Source organism: Schistocerca nitens, chromosome 12 (genome assembly GCF_023898315.1).
Source record: "Schistocerca nitens isolate TAMUIC-IGC-003100 chromosome 12, iqSchNite1.1, whole genome shotgun sequence".
Lineage (NCBI taxonomy): Eukaryota > Metazoa > Arthropoda > Insecta > Orthoptera > Acrididae > Schistocerca > Schistocerca nitens.
Window position 1 is genome coordinate 168403169 of NC_064625.1, and position 23536 is coordinate 168426704.

General features: G+C 45.7%; 1 protein-coding gene and 1 non-coding gene across 2 annotated transcripts in view; one reads left to right on the forward strand and one right to left on the reverse strand.

Annotated features, from left to right (window-relative positions):
- The window catches only part of LOC126215237 (solute carrier family 46 member 3-like), a 366563-nt gene that overhangs the window by 269397 nt on the left and 73630 nt on the right, over positions 1-23536 (reverse strand). The window lies entirely within an intron of this gene.
- Trnas-cga (transfer RNA serine (anticodon CGA)) lies at positions 11445-11519 on the forward strand. The gene has a single exon. It is a non-coding gene; the product is annotated as a tRNA-Ser (tRNA).

Here is a 23536-nt window from a genome sequence, read left to right on the forward strand (position 1 = left end):
GGTTACCGTTGACGCTGCATCACAGACAGGAGTGCCTGCGATGGTGTACTCAACGACGAACCTGGGTGCACGAATGGCAAAACGTCAGTTTTTCGGATGGATCCAGGTTCTGTTGGCAGCATCACGATGGTCGCATCCGTGTTTGGCGACATCGCGGTGAACGCACATTGGAAGGATGTATTCGTCATCGCCATACTGGCGTATCACCCGGCGTGATGGTAAGAGGTGCCATTGGTTACACGCGTCGGTCACTTCATTGAACAGTAGACGTTACATTTCAGATGTGTTAGGACCTGTGGCTCTACCCTTCATTCGATCCATGCGAAACCCTACATTTCAGCAGTATAATGTACGACCGCATGTTGCAGGTCCCGTACGGGCCTTTCTGGATACAGAAAATGTTCGACTGCTGCCCTGGCCAGCACATTCCCCAGATCTCTCGCCAATTGAAAAAGTGTGGTCAATGGTGGCCGAGCAACTGGCTCGTCACAATACGCCAGTAACTACTCTTGATGAACTGTGGTATCGTGTTGAAGCTGCATGGGCAGCTGTACCTGTACACGCCATCCAAGCTCTGTTTGACTCAATGCCCAGGTGCTTGTTCTGGATACTGATTTCTCAGGATCTATGCACCCAAATTGCGTGAAAATGTAATCACATGTCAGTTCTAGTATAATATATTTGTCCAAAGAATACCCGTTTATCATCTGCATTTCTTCTTCGTGTAGCAATTTTAATGACCAGTAGTGTATTTGCAACAGTTAGCTACACCTTCCAGCTACTTCTCTACACAGTCGCCGCTCAGTCTTAGTCACTGTACGAACTTTTCAATTCCCTCGTTATAGAAGACAGCTTTTCGACAAATCTCTGGACTGCAGCTCGTTGTCTGTGTCAAAATATTATTTTCATAGCCAGCGGTTCATTTGAGCAGAGATGAGGCTCAGAGGTAGCCAATTACTGGCTGTATTGAGGGTGATGAAACACTTCCCATCGAAATCGCTGTCAGCAGGACCAGCCATACCTCTGAAGATGTCTAACGTAGTATTGGACGAAACGTTAGGAATAGAAGAATTCCATGGACCAGGGCCATATAACCCTGAAGAATTATCATCAGTAACATCCGGTCGTGAAAGCCTTCATTGTATAAATTAACCGTTCCTGAATTGTCTGACCAAGAGCAAGAGGCACTGAAATCCATCCCGCAACTGATATCAGGCACTTGTACGACACAACACGTGCACGTTTCCATGCTCGCTTTCAATATTCTGGCGTTTACACCAGTTATTAATGTACGAGGATTATTCGGAAACTAAGAAGCGATCGGCCGCGAAAAGGAAAAATCAGTGAAAATCTGATGAAGCTTTGCACAGATGTGTTGGCCACTGTGTCCAGTACGCCCGTCGATCGCATCATGTCGCTCTTTCCAGTCCTGAGCTCACAGTGACAACGTGAAGGTGGCTGGAAATTAGCGACTCCCGCCGAGTATGGGGGCCTGGCGGAAGATGTCGCCTGAAGCTATGCAATCCACATAACGTAACTGTCATGCGGTTCGCTCTAACGGCAAATCTCGGCCGCACTCTGCAGGGGCAATGAAGATGCTCCTGGAGCGTTTTCAATGAAAAGTGTCTGATCACCCACAATACAGCCCGTAATTATCTACACCTGAGGTTCATCTCTGCTCAAATGAACCGCTGGCTATGAAGACAATATTTTGACACAGACAACGAGCTGCAGTCCAGAGTAGAAAATTGTCGGAAGGCACTGACGGCTGTCTTCTGTAACGAGGGGATTGAAAAGTTGGTACAACGCTACGACAAATGTCTCAGTGGGGACTGTGTAAAGAAGTAGCTGCAAGCTGTTGCTGTCTGTTGCAAATGAAACAGTTTTGATTTTCACTGTGGTGTCTATTTCGCGAACTATAGTTCCTCACTTTCCGCATAGCCCACTCATGTTGGGCGTACATGCACGAACCATGGCAAATAATTATGAACAAAATTTTTAGAATGGCAGGCGCGTGGCCCACAAGATGTGGGATTCACATCGAAAAATTATAAACGTTGTGCCAGATGATGGTCTCAAGGTGAAGACTAGTTGCAGGTTAATAAATGAGTATCTGTGAGCAGCACGTGGCTACTTCATCTACTCACCTACTTAAGTCGTACTGGTGTTTCGTCATCTCTGGGAATTCAGCAAAGAACTGCCGCAGCTCATCTGCCACACATTCAGCTCGCTAGACGCTCCGCCCACCTCCATTACGTTCTCGTTATCGTCGTAATTACCTCACCCACTGCAGTCTGTATCCTAATCGGTTTTATTTTATGTCTCTTCTAGTACCTGCTAACGCGGCCCAGCTGCTCGCAAAGAAGCCCCCAGTTTTTTCAGGGGGCCGAACCGCACAGTAACCCTGGGTTTGGTGTGGGGCGGCGGTGGGGTGGGTAGGCTCTTATGAGGTTGTGAACCACGGAGGGCTACGGCGGGGACGAAGGCTCTCCGTCGTTTCTAGATCCCCGGTTCAATACACACACACACCACACAGTATATTAAACCACAACATCAGGCATATTCCATGATCTGTTTTGATGATCAGACGAGAGAATTATTCAGATGTCCACCGTCCTATTCGCAGGACAGGATGGTCACAACCATACCGTTATTCATGTTAGTACACTACTGACCATTAAAATTGCTACACCAAGAAGAAATGCAGATGATTAACGGGTATTCATTGGACAAATACACTCCTGGAAATTGAAATAAGAACACCGTGAATTCATTGTCCCAGGAAGAGGAAACTTTATTGACACATTCCTGAGGTCAGATACATCACATGATCACACTGACAGAACCACAGGCACATAGACACAGGCAACAGAGCATGCACAATGTCGGCACTAGTACAGTGTATATCCACCTTTCGCAGCAATGCAGGCTGCTATTCTCCCATGGAGACGATCGTAGAGATGCTGGATGTAGTCCTGTGGAACGGCTTGCCATGCCATTTCCACCTGGCGCCTCAGTTGGACCAGCGTTCGTGCTGGACGTGCAGACCGCGTGAGACGACGCTTCATCCAGTCCCAAACATGCTCAATGGGGGACAGATCCGGAGATCTTGCTGGCCAGGGTAGTTGACTTACACCTTCTAGAGCACGTTGGGTGGCACGGGATACATGCGGACGTGCATTGTCCTGTTGGAACAGCAAGTTCCCTTGCCGGTCTAGGAATGGTAGAACGATGGGTTCGATGACGGTTTGGATGTACCGTGCACTATTCAGTGTCCCATCGACGATCACCAGTGGTGTACGGCCAGTGTAGGAGATCGCTCCCCACACCATGATGCCGGGTGTTGGCCCTGTGTGCCTCGGTCGTATGCAGTCCTGATTGTGGCGCTCACCTGCACGGCGCCAAACACGCATACGACCATCATTGGCACCAAGGCAGAAGCGACTCTCATCGCTGAAGACGACACGTCTCCATTCGTCCCTCCATTCACGCCTGTCGCGACACCACTGGAGGCGGGCTGCACGATGTTGGGGCGTGAGCGGAAGACGGCCTAACGGTGTGCGGGACCGTAGCCCAGCTTCATGGAGACGGTTGCGAATGGTCCTCGCCGATACCCCAGGAGCAACAGTGTCCCTAATTTGCTGGGAAGTGGCGCTGCGGTCCCCTACGGCACTGCGTAGGATCCTACGGTCTTGGCGTGCATCCGTGCGTCGCTGCGGTCCGGTCCCAGGTCGACGGGCACGTGCACCTTCCGCCGACCACTGGCGACAACATCGATGTACTGTGGAGACCTCACGCCCCACGTGTTGAGCAATTCGGCGGTACGTCCACCCGGCCTCCCGCATGCCCACTATACGCCCTCGCTCAAAGTCCGTCAACTGCACATACGGTTCACGTCCACGCTGTCGCGGCATGCTACCAGTGTTAAAGACTGCGATGGAGCTCCGTATGCCACGGCAAACTGGCAGACACTGACGGCGGCGGTGCACAAATGCTGCGCAGCTAGCGCCATTCGATGGCCAACACCGCGGTTCCTGGTGTGTCCGCTGTGCCGTGCGTGTGATCATTGCTTGTACAGCCCTCTCGCAGTGTCCGGAGCAAGTATGGTGGGTCTGACACACCGGTGTCAATGTGTTCTTTTTTCCATTTCCAGGAGTGTATATTATACTAGAACTGACATACGATTACATTTTCACGCAATTTTGGTGCATACATCCTGAGAAATCAGTACCCAGAAAAACCACCTCTGGCCATAATAACGGCCTTGATACGCCTGGGTATTGAGCCAAACAGAGCTTGGACGGCGTGTACAGGTAGAGCTGCCCATGCAGCTTCAACACGATACCTCAGTTCATCAAGAATAGTGACTGGCGTATTGTGACGAGCCAGTTGCTCGGCCACCACTGACCAGACGTTTTCAATTGGTGAGAGATCTGGAGAATGTGCTGGCCAGGGCAGCAGTCAAACATTTTCTATATCCAGAAAGGCCCGTACACGACCTGCAAAATGCCGTCGTGCATTATCTTGCTGAAATGTAGGGTTTGGCATGGATCGAATGAAGGGTAGAGGCACAGGTCGTAATACATCTGAAATGTAACGTCCACTCAGTCTGGAACCGCGCGACCGCTACGGTCGCAGGTTCGAATCCTGCCTCGGGCATGGATGTTTGTGATGTCCTTAGGTTAGTTAGGTTTAACTAGTTCTAAGTTCTAGGGGACTAATGACCTCAGCAGTTGAGTCCCATAGTGCTCAGAGCCATTTGAACCTGCCTCGGGCATGGATGTGTGTGATGTCCTTAGGTTAGTTAGGTTTAAGTAGTTCTAAGTTCTAGGGGACTGATGACCACAGCAGTTGAGTCCCATACTGCTCAGAGCCATTGTAACCATTTGATTCGTACGTTGTCTCGATGACAAAGGTCTTTCATGCTGTGAATACCAGGCACATTGCGAATCCTTTCTAGGACCTTCAAATGGTTCAAATGACTCTGAGCACTATGGGACGTAACTTCTGAGATCATCAGTCCCCTAGAACTTAGAAGTACTTAAACCTAACTAACCTAAGGACATCCATGCCCGAGGCAGGATTCGAACCTGTGACCGTAGCGGTCGTGCGGTTCCAGGCTGTAGCGCCTAGAACTGCTCGGCCATCCCGCCCGGGCTAGGACCTTCAGTCAACATCATTAAATGAAATAATAACATCACTGACCACCCATCTCAAATTTTCCATTTCAACGAAGACATTCTTAGACACACGATACCATATGACGTTGTCGGACGACCTTTCTTTATATCATTTTGTATGACTGAATAGAATCGTGAAGGATTTTTATGGTGATAGAGAACTCTAGTAGCTTAAGATTTGCTGTATATCCACTACGACTGAGAACCGTCTGCACCGGTAAAATGTAAAAAAAAAAAGTTCAAATGTGTGTGAAATCTTATGGGACTTAATTGCTAAGGTCATCAGTTCCTAAGCTTACACACAACTTAACCTAAATTGTCCTAAGGACAAACACACACACACCCATGGCCGAGGGAGGACTCGAACCTCCCCTGGGACGAGCCGCACAGTCCATGACTGCAGCGTCCGAGACCGCTCGGCTAACCCCGCGCGGGTAAATGTAAAAGATCGTCAATCTATGATCGGTGTAAATAGGTTCCCATACAGATTACCTTATTTCCTGCTCATTAGTTACTTTATATTTTATTACGACATCGTAGTACTGTTAAAATTCATTTATATTTTCATCAGAAAAGTGACCTCTAATGTTTTACCACCAGAACTCAAAACACTAAACCTCAGACCAAAAACTAAAATGTAAACAATGGTTTCCTTTGACAGTGGTAGCACCCAACGGATCAAAGTTTGTACTACAAAAAAATGAAATCCACAGTCTTCTATAGCTCCTGATTTCGGAAATTCGAAGGTTTGAATACTGACACGTCATATGTCGGTAACTTTCCTCAATGCACATATAACGCTGAAAATAAAAATAAAATATTTTAGATAGAATATTTTAATACATTTTGCAACAGAAAATTTGCAGACACTTTCGAATTTCTCTATAGGCGTGGAAAGTGAAAATGTGATTTTCTTACCACTTTGTGGCACTCCCACACTACTTAATACTGAGAACAAGAGCTACAAAAATCAAGACACGTTCACTGTATTTTCCACCTAGAAAAAGCTTTAGAAAACGGAAATCTGTGCACGTTCTTTGTTAAGTAGTTCTCAGTAATATACAATACTAGCGAATCCCGAAATTCCTCGCAGTTGCTGAATATGTATGGCAATCTCCCTCCATCCCTCTCTCTGCCCAACTCCTCTCCCCCTTTCCCCGTTCGCCCCTTCCCACTCCCCACTGCGTTCCCCCCTTCTTCTCCTCTCTTTCTCATTCCATCACCTCCTCCTCCTCCTCCTCCTCCTCCTCCTGCCTCTCTCTGTTGTTCTCCTGTCTTTGCTCATTTCCCCCCCCCTCTCTGTCCATCTAGCCCCCCCCCCCCTTCTCTAGCTTTGAGCGTTGTCTATTGGTGTTTCAAAGGTAGCCTTCACTAGATTTGAAGACACTTCAAATAAATGGGTAAATCGGTTGGGATCGCTGGTACACGGGGTATGGCAAGGACCTATCCATTTACTGGGCCTGTGACGATATTAACTTCAACGATAGTATTTCGCAAATACCTTGGATTACAAAATTTCGTACGATTTAGTTTCCGTAGTACTAGTAGTAGTATTCTAACCATAAGTCGATAAGCCGTAACTACAGATTTCCCGTTTTCTGTTAAACCAACTGCGAAACAGCACGTTTCGTGTATGCAATTTTTTAAAAAGTTTTGTATAAGGAGAAAGGAAATAGGTAGGAGAACCAATTGTTTAAATGCCCTGACACCGAAGTTAAAACTGACGCCGAGAAATGTAACTAAAACACACATTTTCAGAGCACATTTTTTTTTTCTCGCAGTCGTTTTTAACAGATAACACGTACACAGTTGTTTAAGAATATGTATAGCTATGCCAGTCTGACGTTTATGACAGTATTCTGCAAGAACCTGAAGTAAATCGATCTAAAAAGTTTTGAATTGTTTGCGAACAACGTTTGCCTGTTGCATCTTATATAACTTAGATAACATATATTTATATTTTAAAAATATTTAGTCTATGGCCGTCCAAATTTTATTAGAGTAATGTGTGAAAATTTGAAGAAATTGGTAAAGACGTTTCCGAGATTTTTGCTAACGATGTTTTCTACTTACGTGATACATATGTATTTATTCACTATGTGTATTCAAAAAATATGTAGCCTCTGACCATCCGAACGTTTAGTAAAGCATCATGTAAAACCTTTAAGTAAATCGGTCAATATCTTTTCGACATTTTTGTAACAATATTTCCCGTTTATACAAGGTATAGATGTTTGTATACCATATATATTAAAATACGCAGCGTATGTCCTTCCAAATCTTTATTAGACTATTGTATAAGAATTTGAAGTGAAGTGGCCGCGAACTTTTCGAGATTTCTACTGAGAACGTTTCTCTGTTAATGATGCATATACTGTATTTTTATATTACATATATTCGAAAGGATATGCCCTTCATGCGTTCAAACATTTGATAAAGTATCGTGTAAAAATCTGACATAAAACAGTCTAGAATTTTCTGAGATTTTTGCTTAAAGCATTTCCCTTCATGTAGTGTATATATATTTTTCGAGATTTTTGGGAGGGCGACGGTTTAATCCCGTCTCCGGCCATCCTGATTTAGGTTTTCCGTGATTTCCCTAAATTGCTTCAGGCAAATGCCGGGATGGTTCCTTTGAAAGGGCACGGCCGATTTCCTTCCCCATCATTCCCTCACCCGAGCTTGCGCTCCGTCTCTAATGACCTCGTTGTCGACGGGACGTTAAACACTAATATCCTCCTCCTCCTCGAGATTTTTGCTAAAAGCCTTTCCCTTCATATATAATGTAGCTAACATGGAAAAATCTGAAAACTTTTCTAGATTTTTGGTAACTACGTTAATTCACGACTTGTTTTTATATAGTAGCATAGATACAGGGTGACAGTTATTGAGCTAATATATATATATAAGGCTCACCGCCCATTTGACATCTTCTTCTGTGCGAAAGCACAAACAGTGCCCGGACTTATAGGAATCAGGAAAAAGCCGCGAGTAATGAGTATAATGGGCAGGGGCACTATGAATATAGTGCGAGACAATAAGTTGCGAGTGTGGGTCTCACGGGAGACGTGCCAGAGATTTGTCCCTGCAGTTGCACTGTCCTCTGTGTCCCCGGTGGCTAAGATGGATAGAGCGTCTGCCATGTAAGCAGGAGATCCCGGGCTCGAGTCCCGATGGGGGTACACACTTTGAACTGTCCCCGTTGACTTATATCAACACCTGTATGCAGCTAGGCGTATTCATTTCATTGTAGTTATTGAACTATATGACAAAAGCGTAAATCAGTTACAAACTACGGCGTACACATACTTCATTCAAAGTTCAAGTGGTTCAAATGGCTCTGAGCACTATCGCACTTAACTTCTGAGGTCATCAGTCCCTAGACTTACTACTTAAACCTAACTAACCTAAGGACATCACACACATCCATGCCCGAGGCAGGATTCGAACCTGCGACCGTAGCGGTTGCTCGGCTCCAGACTGTAGCGCCTAGAACCGCACGGCCACTACGGCCGGCATACTTCATTCAACATGTCACATAGATATTCGGATTTAGGTTATGACATGTTCGATATGCCTGTCACCATTGGCGGTGATGTGGGACAGACGAATAGCGAGATTCTGCAAGTCCCGCTCAACTGTCGGAACATCGATGCTGTCGGTGACCTCCTGAATGGCTGTTTTCAGCTCAGCAATAATTTTGCGGTTATTGGTACACCTTGTCTTTAATATAGCCCCACAAAAAGGTGCCGCATGTGCTCAGATTCGGAGAATATGGCGACCAATCGAGGCCCATACCATTGGCCTCTGGGTGCCCCACAACCAGAATGCGGTCCCCAAAGTGCTCCTCCAGGACATCAGATGGTGTCGAGCTCCGTCTTCCATGAACCGCATCTTGTCGATATGAGGGTCACTTTTCATAATGGGGATGAAGTAATCTTCCAAATCCTTCGCGTACCTTAGGTAGTCACCGTGCCGTCAAGGAATATCGCACCGATTCTTCCGTGAGTGGCCATTGCACGCCACACAGTCACCTACAGAGGGTTAAGAGACTTCTCGATCGCGAAATGCGGTTTCTCAGTCCCCCAAACGCGCCCGTTTTGCTTATTGACGAACCCATCTAAATGAAAGTGGGCTTCGTCGCCAAACCAAATGATACTACGAGGGTCACTCCAAACAAAATGCACACCATTTTTTTTAATCCATCTTTTATTCTACATGTTTGAAAGTTTTACAGTGTGTAGATACATCCTCTACGAACAATATTTTCATTGCTCCACATAATTTCCGTCCCTCTCAACTGTCTTACGCCATCTTCGAACCAGCGATTGCATACCTGCACAGTAAAATTCTGGACCAACCAGTTGGAGCCACTGTTTGGTAGCGTGCACAAGGGAGTCATCATCTTCAAACCTTGTTCAACGAAGAGGGTCTTTCAGTTTCCCAAAGAGATGATAGTCACATGGAACCAGGTCAGGACTGTAAGGCGGGTGTTCCAGTGTTGTCCATCCGAGTTTTGTGATCGCTTCCATGGTTTTTTGACTGACATGTGGCCGTGCATTGTCGTGTAACAGCAAAACATCCTGCTCTTGCCGATGTTGTCGAACACGACTCAGTCGAACTTGAAATTTCTTCAGTGTCGTCACATATGGATCAGAATTTATGGTGGTTCCACTTGGCACGATGTCCACAAGCAAGAGCCCTTCGGAATCGAAAAACACCTTAGCCGTAACTTTTGCAGCACAAGGTGTGGTTTTGAATTTTTTTTTTCCTTGGGTGTATTTGCATGATGCCACTCCATTGATTGCCTCTTCGTCTCTGGTGAAAAATGATACGAAATTCATCTCCACCATTCTCGTACTGTTCCAAAAAGTTCGCTAAATACCGTTTTCCTTGTTTCTTTGTGAGCCACTGTCAACATCCTGGGAACCCACATGGCACAAACCTTTTTTAACGCCAACACTTTCAGTATTCTGCAAACACTTCCTTCCCCTATCCCAACGTAGCGTGACAATTCGTTCACTGTGATGCGTCTGTCTGCAGTCTCCAATTCGTTAACTCTCTGCACATTGTCTGGAGTGCGTGCAGTACGCGGCCTGCCGCTGCGAGGACAATCCTCAATATTGCCGTGCCCGCTTTCGTCACGTAACCTGCTTGGCCACCGACTAACTGTACTGCGATCGACAGCAGCATCTCCATACACCTTTTTCAACCTCTTGTGGATGTTTCCCACTGTCTCGTTTTCACAGCACAGGAATTCTATGACAGCACGTTGCTTCTGACGAACGTCAAGTGTAGCAGCCATCTTGAAGACATGCTGTGACGGCGCCACTCACAGGAACAGGTTGAACTAAGTTTGAGAACAAGCGGGAAGGATGTATCTACTCACTGTGAAACTTTCACACATGCAGAATGAGAACTGTATTTTTTACAGAAATAGTGTGCATTTCTTTTGGAGTAACCTTCGTAATTCCTATTCTTTCCAGCGGCCAACTGCGCAGTTTGAGCGTCCTAACAAACCGTTCAGAAGTTATGACGATTTTATTTCATATAGTTCAATAACTGCCACTCTCTACGCAACACCCGAGGAGGACCGATAAGAATGGGAGAGAGATAGGGCGTAAAGGAAGGAGGAAGCCTTTTCATCTGCAGCAATGAATAGTAAACACATAGCGGATGAGATTCATCGTGAGTAGCGAAACTTGGCGGCAGTGGAAATTCCCGTGATGAGCGGTCAGCTATCGCACCCTGTGTAGTCGTGTGGAGAATGTGTGTGATGTGCATGTATGTGTACGAAACGATGAGGTCTCGGAGATTCCCAAGGGCAAACGACGTAGCCTATTGTCTGCGCTGACTCTTGAAGAAGACACACGCTATCACGGACGCGGATCTTCGCAGACACTCCATTCTCTGGCGCGGAAAACAGCTGACTTACAATGGATTTTATTGTACACTGCGTGATATTTTGATCCGTCGGTTTTCCTTGCGTTGCCCTGAAGACAAAACCACAGTTTTATAAATAAACGAACGCTGGGTTGCAGGCTAAGCTCACAGGAGAATACAGAGGTCTATATAAAAGAATGCAATCGATTCTTCAGATCGCTGTAGTCAGTATAGGACAGATGTTACCAAATTTGCGGAGACCATCAGCTCTGACTGCATTCAGATAATAACTAGTACCAGCAGAAGCTCTCCTGCGAAAGTTTGGAAGGCAGTAGACGAGGTAGTGTCAGAAGTAAAGCTGTGAGGACAGGACGTGAGACGTGCTTGGGTAGCTCAGTTGGTAGAGCACTTGGCCGCGAAAGCCAAAGGTCCCGAGTTCGAGTCTCGGTCCGGCACACAGTTTTAATCTGACGGGAACTTTCATATCAGCGCACACTCCGGTGCAGAGTGAAAATCTCATTCTGGCAACATCCCCTAGTCTGTGGCTAAGCCATGTCTCCGCAATATCCTTTCTTTCAGGAGTGCTAGTTCTGCAAGGTTCGCAAGAGACCTTCTGTAAAGTTTGGAAGGTAGGAGACGAGGTACTGGCAGATGTGAAGCTGTGAGGACGGGGCGTGAGTTGTGATTGGGTAGCTGAGTTGGTAGAGCACTTGCCCGCGAAAGGCAAAGGTCCCGAGTTCGAGTCTCGGTCCGGCACACAGTTTTAATCTGACGCGAACTTTCATATCAGCGCACATTCCGCTGCAGAATTAAAATCTCATTTTGGATGGGGGTCAGTGAAATGAAACGGAGAGGAGACAAGAATTTCTCGCAAGATGACTATATGGTAGCATGAAGGAGCAAAATATGTTGTAATGGGAGCAGGATTCGTTATGAATACGAAAGTAAGGGAGAGAATGTGGTACTGTCAACAGTTTGGTGGTAGGATTGTTCTAATCAGAATCGACAGCAAACCAACATCGGCAACGATAGTTCACGTGTACAGGCAGAGGTTGAAAGCTGAAGATGAAGAGGCAGAGAAAGTATATGAGGATACTGAAAAAATAATGCAATACGCAAAGGGAGATGAAAACCTACTAGTCTTGGAGGACTAGAATGCAGTTGTAGGGGAAGAAGAAGAAGAAGAAGAAGAAGAAGAAGAAGAAGACGAAGAAGAAATGGTGACAGGAGATTATGGGCTTCGTGTTAGGAATGAAAGAATAAATACATTATTTGTTCTCTATTAAAATCTTTCATTTGCTAACTATGCCTATCAGTAGTTAGTGCCTTCAGTAGTTTGAATCTTTTATTTAGCTGGCAGTATTGGCGCTCACTGTATTGCAGTAGTTCGAGTAACGAAGATTTTTGTGACGTAAGTGATTCATGAAAGGTACAGGTTAGTGTTAGTCAAGGCCATTCTTTTGTAGGGATTATTGAAAGTCAGATTGCGTTGCGCTAAAAATATTGTGTGTCAGTTTAGTGTTGATCAGAATAGGTAAAGAGCGAAATGTCTGAGTACGTACAGTTCTGCTCAGCTATTTGAAAATAAAATGACGTAAGAGGTTTATCAGCACTGTAATTCATAAATTTTTCTAAGGGGACGTTTGATAAGGTATACTTGGAAAAGGCCGGGTGATACGGGAAGATTCAGTTAGATTACATCATGATCAGACAGGAATACCGAAATCAGATACTGCATTGTAAGTCATACCTAGGAGCAGATCTAGACTCAGATCACAATTTGGTAATCATAAACAGTAGGTTTTTAAGAGACTAATTAGGAATAATCAATGCGCAAAGAAGTGGGATACGGAAGTACCAAGGAATGAAGTGGCGTCTTTGAAGTTCTCTGAGAGTCGAGATACTGCGATAATGAACAGCTCAGTAGGCAGATAAATTGAAGAGGAATGGACATATCAAATGTGACAGTCTCAAAAGTTGGGCAGAAAAACATAGATACAAAGAAGATAGCGGGGAGGAAACCATGCGTGACAGAAGAAATACTTCAACTGATCGATGAAAGAAGGAAGTACAAAAATGTTCAGGGAAGTTCAAGAATACATAAATAATATCACTTAGCAAATGAAATAATAGGAAGTGCAGGGAAGCTATGAGGAAATGACTATATAAAAATGTGAAGAGCACTGACGAAGCATATAGAAAAGTCAAAACAACCTTTGTTGCAGTTAAAAGCATGGACGGTAACATTAAGAGTGCAGTGGGAATTCCATTGTCAAATGCAGAGGTGAGAATGGATAGGTGGAAACAGTACACTGAAGACCTCTAAGAGGGGAAGACTTAACTGATGAAGTGATAGAAGTAGTACAGGAGTCGATAGGGAAGAGGTAGGTGGATGTAGTATAAAAATCAGAAAGCTATGGAAGATTAAAAATCAAATAAGGCAGATGGGATGGATGATATTCCATCGTAATTTCTGAAGTAATCGGGTGATGTGGCAAAAAAGCGACAGTTGACCCTACAATGCATGAGATTGGTGGTACACCATGACTTTCGGAAAAACATAATCCACACAATTCCGAAGACTGACGAGACTACTACACAGAAGAATGGAAAAGAAAATGGAGGATGTATTAGATGACGTTTAGTTTGGCTTTAGGCAGGTAAAGGCAACGGAAATGAAGTTTAGACTTTGCGGTTGATAATTCCGTATCTAATTCGGTAAAAATGGAACCCTTATATGAGGGCCAGTCAACGAAAACGAGGCAGACGGGAAAAAAAAATCCTAATAAGCGCGAGTACGACTCGAATACTGAGGATTTCGTAGAAACATAATTGTGTATATATACAGTTCATCCACCCTAGGAATCGAAAATCTTAACGGATTTTGTCCCTACAGCAGTTCCTGAGACCAGCCCCTTACATGCAAAACGAAGCGGGCAGGAGACTTCGGCTTATACAGTATATCCAGACACAGGAGTTTAAATAAAATATTTTTTATTTACTCGCTACGTCACGACTACAAGTTAACATTTTATGTTTGCAACCACTAATATTTTTCTACTATACTTCAGATGGATGGTAAACGCAGTGTATGTTCTAATGGCAGAAAGATACTCTACTGGCCATTAAAATTGCTACACCAAGAAGAAATGCAGATGATAAACCGGTATTAATTGGACAAATATATTATACTGTAAGTGACATGTGATTACATTTTCACGCAATTTGGGTGCATAGATCCTGAGAAATCAGTACCTAGAACAACCACCTCTGGCCGTAATAACGGCCTTGATACGCCTGGCCATTGAGTCAGAGCTTGGATGGCGTGTGCAGGTACAGCTAGCTGCCCATGCAGCTTCAACACGATACCACAGTTCATCGAGAGTAGTGACTGGCGTATTGTGACGAGCCAATTGCTCGGCCACCATTGACGAGACATTTTCAGTTGGTGAGAGATCTGGAGAATGTGCTGGCCAGGGCAGCAGTGGAACATTTTCTGTGTCCAGAAAGGCCCGTACAGGACCTGCCACATGCGGTCGTGCATTATCCTGCTGAAATGTAGGCTTTCGCAGGGATCGAATGAAGGGTAGAGCCACGGGTCGTAACACATCTGAAATGTAACGTCCACTGTTCAAAGTGCCGTCAATGCGTACAAGAGGTGACCGAGACGTGTAACCAATGGCACCCCATACCATCACGCCGGGTGATACGCCAGTATGGCGACGACGAATACATGCTTCCAATGTACGTTTACTGTGATGTCGCGAAACACGGATGCGACTCTCATCATGCTGTAAACAGAACCTGGATTCGTCCGAAAAAATGACGTTTTGCCATTCGTGCACCCAGGTTCGTCGTTGAGTACACCATCGCAGGCGCTCCTATCTGTGATGCAGCGTCATGGGTAACCGCAGCCACGATCTCCGAGCTGATAGTCCATGCTGCTGCAATCGTCGTCGAACTGTTCGTGCAGATGGTTGTTGTCTTGCAGACGTCTGCATCTGTTGACTCAGGGATCGAGACGTGGCTGCACGATCAGCTACAGCCATGTGGATAAGATGCCTGTCATCTCGACTGCTAGTGATACGAGGCCTTTGGGATCCAGCACGGCGTTCCGTATTACCCTCCTGAACCCACCGATTCCATATTCTGCTAACAGTCATCGGATCACGACCAAAGCGAGCAGCAATGTCGCGATACGATAAACCGCAATCGCGATAGGCTACAATCCGACCTTTATCAAAGTCGGAAACGTGATGGTACGCATTTGTCCTCCTTACACGAGGCATCACAACAACGTTTCACCAGGCAACGCCGGTCAACTGGTGCTTGTGTATGAGAAATCGGTTGGAAACTTTCCTCATGTCAGTATGAATTACGTTGAAGAGACGGTCTATTGACACACAGTCAAGATGGATTTAGAAAACATCGTTCTTGTTGAACAACCAGGTCTGTACTCACACGAAGTGTTGAGTTCTATTGACAAAAGATTTCAGATTGATTCCGTATTTCTAGAGCTCCAAAAGGCTTTTGGCACTGCACGGCACAAGTCGCTTGTAGTGAAATTGCGTGCTTGTGGAATATCGTCTCAGTTATGTGACTGCATTTTTGGCTTCCTGTCAGAGAGGTCACAGTTCGTAGTAATTGGCGGAAAGTCATCGAGTACAACAGAAGTGATTTCTGGCGTTCCTCAAGGTAGTGTTGTATGCCTTTTGCTCTTCATTATCTATATAAACGATTCAGGAGACAATCTGAGCAGCAGTCTTAGGTTATTTACAGAGGTTACTGTCGTTTATCGACTAGTAAAGTCATCAGAAGATCAAAACAAATTGCAAGACGATTCAGAAGTGATATCTGTACGGTGCAAAAATTGTAAACTGACCCTAAATAACGAAAAGTGTGAGGTCATCCACATGAGTGTTAAAAGGAACCCGTTACACTTCGGTTACACGATACATCAGTCAAATCTAAAGACCCATAAATTCAAGTAAATATCTAGGAATTACGAAGAACTTTAATTGTAAAGAACACATAGAAAATGTGGTGAGGAAGGAAAACCAAAGACTGCGTTTTATCGGCAGGACACTTAGAAAATGTAACAGACCTACGAAGGAGACTGCCTATACTACGATTGCCCGTCCTCTTTTAGAATACTGCTGCACGGTGTGGGATCCTTACCAGATAGGATTGACAGAGAACATCGAGTAAGTTCAAAGAACGGCAAAGCATTTTGTACTATCGCGAAATAGCGAGGAGGGTGTCACTGAAATGACAATACGGGATTTGGGGTGGACATCAGTAAAACAAAGTTGTTTTCCGTTGCGGCGGAATCCCCTCACGAAATTTCAATCGCCAACTTTCTTTTGCGAATGTGAAAATATTTTGTTGATCTCTTCAACTTTTGTAGTCCTGTCTTCATCAGTTGCGTGTAATATTACGGTATATTGATAATTTTTCCTTTTTGGATCGTCTGACAACAACTGAATGAAATGCAATTTTGTTGCCATACGCGTTTCGCCTTTATTCTCTGCAAAACCTCTTCAGTGGCCTGGAATATGTAAATACTTTACTACGTAGTTTACATTTTTGGGCAATTTTCCTATAGGTTATAAGCAGTTCTGGTGGTTGGTTTTTGCTATGATACAGTAATATTTTAAATTCTGCTTACAGGTTGCGTAGACGATTTTCTGCATTTTATGTTTCTGGTTCATTTTTAGTGCTGCTCCTCTATTTTAATTGCCACTTGGGATTTCTTCCACATTTCACCGTGCTAGGAACTGAACACTCGTTTTGATGCAATTTTTTGGTTCGTGTTGGCGACTGTCGGATGTTTTTACCAAAGATCGAATGTTATTGCCAACTTTCGGGGAAATGTGGAAGGTTTGTTTCGTACTTCCAACACCTGATATGTTCTTCGTAGCGTGTTTTAAACTTGCTGCATGTCTGCATCACAACTTTGACATTCAAGATAATAGACATTGCTGATGCCTTGAATTTATCCCTCTTCGTAGTTGGTCGGCTTAGGAGTGACTGGAGGGTTTGCCCAGTCTTATATGCTATTTGGAAGTCCTGTCTCTTTAGTACGTTTGCAGCACTGTGTGCTAATTTATGTTGACGCCGCTCTATATAGGGATAAACGATCACCATAATGAAATAAGGGAAATCAGAGCTCGCAGGGAAAGATATACACTACTCGCCTTTAAAAGTGCTACACGAAGAAGAAATGGAATGATAAACGGGTATTCATTGGACAAATATATTTTACTATAAGTCACATGTGATTACATTTCCACGTAATTTGGGTGCATAGATCCTGAGAAATCAGTACCCAGAACAACCACCTCTGGCCGTAATAAGAGCCTTGATACGCCCGGGCATTGAGTCAAACAGAGCTTGGATGGCGTGTACAGGTACAGCTGCCCATGCAGCATCAACACGATACCACAGTTCAACAAGAGTAGTGAGTGCCGTATTGTGACGAGCCACTTGCTCGGCCATCATTGACCAGACGTTTTCAGTTGGTGAGAGATCTGGAGAATGTGCTGGCCAGGGCAGCAGTCGAACATTTTCTGTATCCAGAAAGGCCCGTACAGGACCTGCAACATGCGGTCGTGCATTATCCTACTGAAATGTAGGGTTTCACAGGGATCGAATGAAGGGTAGAGCCAAGGGTCTACACATCTGAATTGTAACGTCCACTGTTCAAAGTGCCGTCAATGCGAGCAAGAGGTGACCGAGACGTGTAACCAATGGCACCCCATACCATCACGCCGGGCGATACGCCAGTATGGCGATGACGAATAAACGCTTCCAATGTGCATTCACCGCGATGTCGCCAAACACGGATGCGACCATCGTGATGCTGTAAACAGAACCTGGATTCTTCCGAAAAAATGACGTTTTGCCATTCGTGCACCCAGGTTCGTCGTTGAGTACACCATCGCAGGCGCTCGTGTCTGTGATGCAGCGTCAAGGGTAACCGCAGCCACGGTCTCCGAGCTGATAGTCGATGCTGCTGCAAACGTCGTCCAACTGTTCGTGCAGATGGTTGTTGTCTTGCAAACGTCACCATCTGTTGATTCAGGGATCGAGACGTGGCTGCACGATCCGTTACAGACATGCGGATAAGATGCCTGTCATCTCGACTGCTATTGATACGAGGTCGTTGGGATCCAGCGTGGCGTTCCGTATTACCGACATGAACCCACCGATTCCATATTCTGCTAACAGTCATTGGATCTCGACCAACGCGAGCAGCAATGTCGAGATACGATAAACCGCAATCGCGATAGGCTACAATCCGACCTTTATCAAAGTCGGAAACGTGATGGTACGCATTTCTCCTCCTTACACGAGGTCTCACAACAACGTTTCACCAGGCAACGGCAGTCAACTTCTGTTTGTGTATGAGAAATCGGTTGCAAACTTTCCTCATGTCAGCACGCTGTAGGTGTCGCCACCGGCTCCAACCTTGTGTGAATGCTCTGGAAAGCTAACCATTTGCATATCACAGCATCTTCTTCCTGTCGGTTAAATTTCGCGTCTGTAGCACGTCATCTTCGTGGTGTGTCAATTTTAATGGCCAGTAGTGTAGAGGTGTTTTTTCCGTGCGCTGTACGAGACTGTAGTAATAGAGAATTATTGTGGAGGTGGTTCGGTGAACCCTCTTCCAGGCAATCAAATGTGATTTTCAGGGAATTCATGTAGATATAGATGTAGGACTGTCAGACAGAGAGAGAGACGAGCGAACAACAAAACTAAGGTTTTTGGAATATTTTGCCTTGCTGGACAGATTTCTGCTGAGAGCCACGGCGGCTTCGTCCAGCTACTGGGTAGGCGCTGGCGAAGCGTGGCTTGGCAGAAGTGTTCCCCCGTCCCCCTGGAGTGGGAGGGAGCCCGTTTAGCAGATGGTTGCCGATTAGGACAAGTGGCTTTAGCCGGCAGAGGTGGACGCCGTGGCCTAGTGGCCCACAGCTGCGCCTCTGCCTGGATGATTGTTCGTTTAGCGGGACGCTCTGCACTACGCACGCACGTCAGTGGGACAGGCAATACCCCCGTCTCCTGACGGACCGTATTTACGCTCAGCCCACCTGGACTGCAGGAGGAATTCTACACATCTTTCGAAGCATAGCAGGCCGACCGAAGTGGCCGAGCGGTTCTAGGCGCTACAGTATGGAACCACGCGACCATGCCTCGGGCATGGATGTGTGTGATGTCCTTAGGTTAGTTAAAGTAGTTCTGGGGACTGATGACCTCAGATGTTGAGTCCCATAGTGCTCAGAGCCATTTTGAACCATAGCAAAACCGCTTACCGAGAAATTGTGTGGAACTGAACGAGTCCCAACAAGTGCTCCAGTTTAGTGTCATGAAAATACTCTGTTGTTGTTGTTGTGGTCTTCAGTCCTGAGACTGGTTTGATGCAGCTCTCCATGCTTCTCTATCCTGTGCAAGCTTCTTCATCTCCCAGTACCTACTGCACCCTACATCCTTCTGAATCTGCTTAGTGTATTCATCTCTTGGTCTCCCTCTACGATTTTTACCCTCCACGCTGCCCTCCAATGCTAAATTGGTGATCCCTTGATGCCTCGGAACATGTCCTACCAACCGATCCCTTCTTCTAGTCAAGTTGTGCCACAAACTTCTCTTCTCCCCATTCCTATTCAACACCTCCTCATTATTTACGTGATCTACCCACCTTATCTTCAGCATTCTTCTGTAGCACCACATTTCGAAAGTTTCTATTCTCTTCTTGTCCAAACTATTTATCATCCATGTTTCACTTCCATACATGGCTACACTCCGTACAAATACTTTCAGAAACGACTTCCTGACACTTAAATCTATACTCGATGTTAACAAATTTCTCTTCTTCAGAAACGATTTCCTTGCCATTGCCAGTCTACATTTTATATCCTCTCTACTTCGACCATCATCAGTTATTTTACTCGCTAAATAGCAAAACTCCTTTACTACTTTATGTGTCTCATTTCCTAATCTAATCCCCTCAGCATCACCCGATTTAATTTGACTACATTCCATTAGCCTCGTTACTACATTCCATTATAATCAAAAAATGTAAAAAAAAAACTTTTCTAGTGTTCCTTGTTCCAGTCGGTAGAAACAGAACGCGTATGTCTGTCTGGTCGTCTGTTAAGCCCCTTTTAAAAGAACAGGTAGAAGTATCAACTTGAAACTGATGCCTTATTCGGTTCCTCTGGCGGTGTAAATAATTTAAGATTCTAAGTCAACGTATCTACACATATAGTCCGCAAACCACCTGACGGTGTGTGGCGGAGGGTACCTTGAGTACCACTAGCGGTTCTCCCTTCCAATGTAGTCTCGTTCCTGGAAAGGAAGACTGTCGCTATGCCTCTGTGTGGGCTCTAATCTCTCTGATTTTATCCTCATGGTCTCTTCGCGAGATATACGTAGGAGCGACCAATATTCTGCTTGACTCCTCGGCGAAGGTAAGTTCTCGAAATTTCAACACAAGCCCGTACCGAGCTACTGAGCCGGCCGCAGTGGCAGAGCGGTTCTAGGCGTTTCAGTCTGGAACCGCGGTCGCAGGTTCAAATTCTGCCTCGGGCATGGATGTGTGTGACGTCCACAGGTTAGTTAGGTTTACGTAGTTCTAAGTCTAGGGGACTGATGACCTCAGATGTTGCCCCATAGTGCTCAGAGCCATTTGAACCATTTTCGAAGGTTACCTGGACGCTAAACGGCACCCCGATGTCTTAGGGCTAGCCAATATATTCAGTCTCCCGTTAACCGGAGGGGCTTTGAGTAGTTCGCACTCCCTACCTCCGCCTATATCCGGTTCTACCGTAGGACGGGGGTCGATAAGCTTCCATCCAAATTGCAGTCTAGTTAACTCTACTTTTTTGTGGTTCAAATGGCTCTATGGGACTTAACATCTGAGGTCACCAGTCCCCTAGAACTACTTAAACCTTAACCTAAGGACATCACACGCACCCATGCCCGAGGCAGGATTCGAACCTGCTACGTAGCGGTCGCGCGGTTCCGGACTGAATCGCCTAGAACCGCTCGGCCGCCACGGTCGGCTACGTTTTTATGCTTACCTTGATATTAACCCAGTTCACTTGATATCTATCACACATAATTTGCATAATTAAGAAGGGGCGATCAAAATGTTTTCGTCCGAGCCCGTTGTTGCAGCGTATATGCAACGAAGCGCGAGTCCGCTGCAGGTGTATAAGCACCGACATGTAGGCGACGGATTAGTGTGATATTCATGGCTGTCCGAAGTGCTTGGGGTAAACGCGGAAACTCAAACTCCGGCGAAGTTATTACGAAATGTGTACAAACAGGACCAGCGTGGTGTTTTTGACTGCCCAAGGACAAACACTTGTACGCACCAATATGTCTGTCGAAAACCTCGGTTGTGGAATGTCCCACCAAGGTGTGTTGCTGCTTCATCATAATGCACGTTCCCTTATCGGGAATGTTGTAGCGCAGAACGTCAAGTGGGAGTCGTCGAGAACCCACCCTGTAGTTCTGATGTCTCCCCATCTGCTTATCACGCCTGCGGTCCCTTAAAGATGGCCTTGAAGTGTCGGACTAGGATATCCACTTACGGACTTCTTCGTGCAGCAGGACATGGTGTTCTACCAGGCGGGTATCTTGAACCTGGTGCGTCACTGGGATGATTGCTTCAGTGCTTACGATGATTATGCCTGATTAGCATACCTATTCTGAACTGTATTGCTTTCCAACGGTAATTTTTTGATCACCCTTTATATTTTATGAATCGTTAAACCATTCAGTAGCCGGCCGGTGTGGCCGTGCGGTTCTAGGCGCTTCAGTCTGGAACCGCGTAACCGCTACGGCCGCAGGTTCGAATCCTGCCTCGGGCGTGGATGTGTGTGACGTCCTTAGGTTAGTTAGGTTTAAGTAGTTCTAAGTTCTAGGGGACTGATGACCACACATGTTAAGTCCCATAGTGCTCAGATCCATTTGAACAATTTTGAACCATACAGTAAATTTAATTTTCAGACGAAATCAAGGAAATATTGACTAATAATTGAGTTAGCAGTCATGTCTTAATTATGGCGCATACCTCCTTGACGCTGAAACTTGGGTTGTTGTAAACGAGTGTTACTACCAGTACCTCCCAGACCAGGACGGTAGTACAAAAGTTATTTTCTTCTACAGGGTGTTTCAAAAAGAATGTACGATTTACAAAATATTGTTTACTTTAAACTATCCATAGCTGCGCCTCGGCTCGGCTGCTGGAGAAACGAATACGTAGTCTAGTTTATATTAATAGTCGCTAGATGTCAGTAGTCTTACGTTTAGCTTGGTAACCGACAAATGTTAAAAAAGGCTACGCCGCAGCAGAAATCATTTTATGTTCTCGTGTTCGCGAAGTGCAACTCCGTGATTCCATTGCAAAGCGCTTCAGGTTGACGTATCAAACCGATCATCCGAATGGGTGGAACATTCGCAGAGGGTGTCGACAGTTTCTAGGTACAGGATGTGTATGTAAAGGTTCATATGGTTCTAAGCACTATGGCACTTAACATCTGAGGTCACCAGTCCCCTAGAACTACTTAAACCTTAACCTAAGGACATCACACACATCCGTGCCCGAGGCAGGATTCAAACCTGCGACCGTAGCGGTCGCGCGGTTCCGGTTCAAATGGTTCAAATGGCTCTGAGCACTATGGGACTTAACATCGGAGGTCATCAGTCCCCTAGAACTTAGAACTACTTAAACCTAACTAACCTAAGCACATCACACACATCCATGCCCGAGGCAGGATTCGAACCTGCGACCGTAGTAGTCGCGCGGTTCCGGACTGAGCGCCTAGAACCGCTAGACCACCGCGGCCGGCGCGCGGTTCCGGACTGAAGCGTATAGAACCGATCGGCCACCAAGACCGGCTACGTTTTTACGCTTACGTTTCTAGCATAATGTTTTTGATATTAACCCAGTTCACTTGATATATACCACACATAATTTGGATAATTAAGAAGGGGCGACCAAAATGTTTTCGTCTGAGCCCGTTGTTGCAGTGTATGTGCAACGAAGCGCGAGTCCGCTGCAGGTGTATAAGCACCGACATGTAGGTGAGGGATTTGTGTGATATTCGTGGCTGTCCGAAGTACTTGGAGTAAACGCGGAAACTTAAACTGCGGCGATGTTATTACGAAATGCGTCCACACGGGACCAATGTGGTGTTATTTTGTTCTTGACTGCCGAAGGACAAACACCTGTACGCTCCAGCATGTCTGTCGAAAACCACAGCCGGCCGTTGTGGTCGAGCGGTTCTAGGCACTTCACGTTGGAATCCTGCCTCGGGCATGGATGTGTGTGATGTCAGGTTAGTTAGGTTTAAGTAGTTCAAAGTTCTAGGGGACTGATGACCTCAGAAGTTAAGTCGCATAGTGCTCAGAGCCATTTGAACCATATGATTCTTGATGCCATTGACAATGATAACACTTTCGCACAA